The following is a 207-nucleotide window of genomic DNA, read 5'->3' as shown; positions in this document are numbered from 1 at the left end:
GGTATTCCAAACTCACAAACACAGAAGGTGTGGAACAAGAACAACACACACGCACACACACAAATTAAGAAAGAATCATGCTTCACAGGAATGGTGATTCTGTTTCTGCACTGTTTTTTTTTTTTTTTTTTGAAACGATGATTTATTGATTTTGTCAGAACAACACGAACAGCAACAAGTCAGCACAGCCAAGCACACAAAAGAAAA

This window comes from Haplochromis burtoni, unplaced genomic scaffold, assembly GCF_018398535.1.
Source record: "Haplochromis burtoni strain Fernald_Lab_line unplaced genomic scaffold, NCSU_Asbu1 Contig_461, whole genome shotgun sequence".
Taxonomy (NCBI): domain Eukaryota; kingdom Metazoa; phylum Chordata; class Actinopteri; order Cichliformes; family Cichlidae; genus Haplochromis; species Haplochromis burtoni.
Note: the sequence above shows the minus strand (reverse complement) of the source record.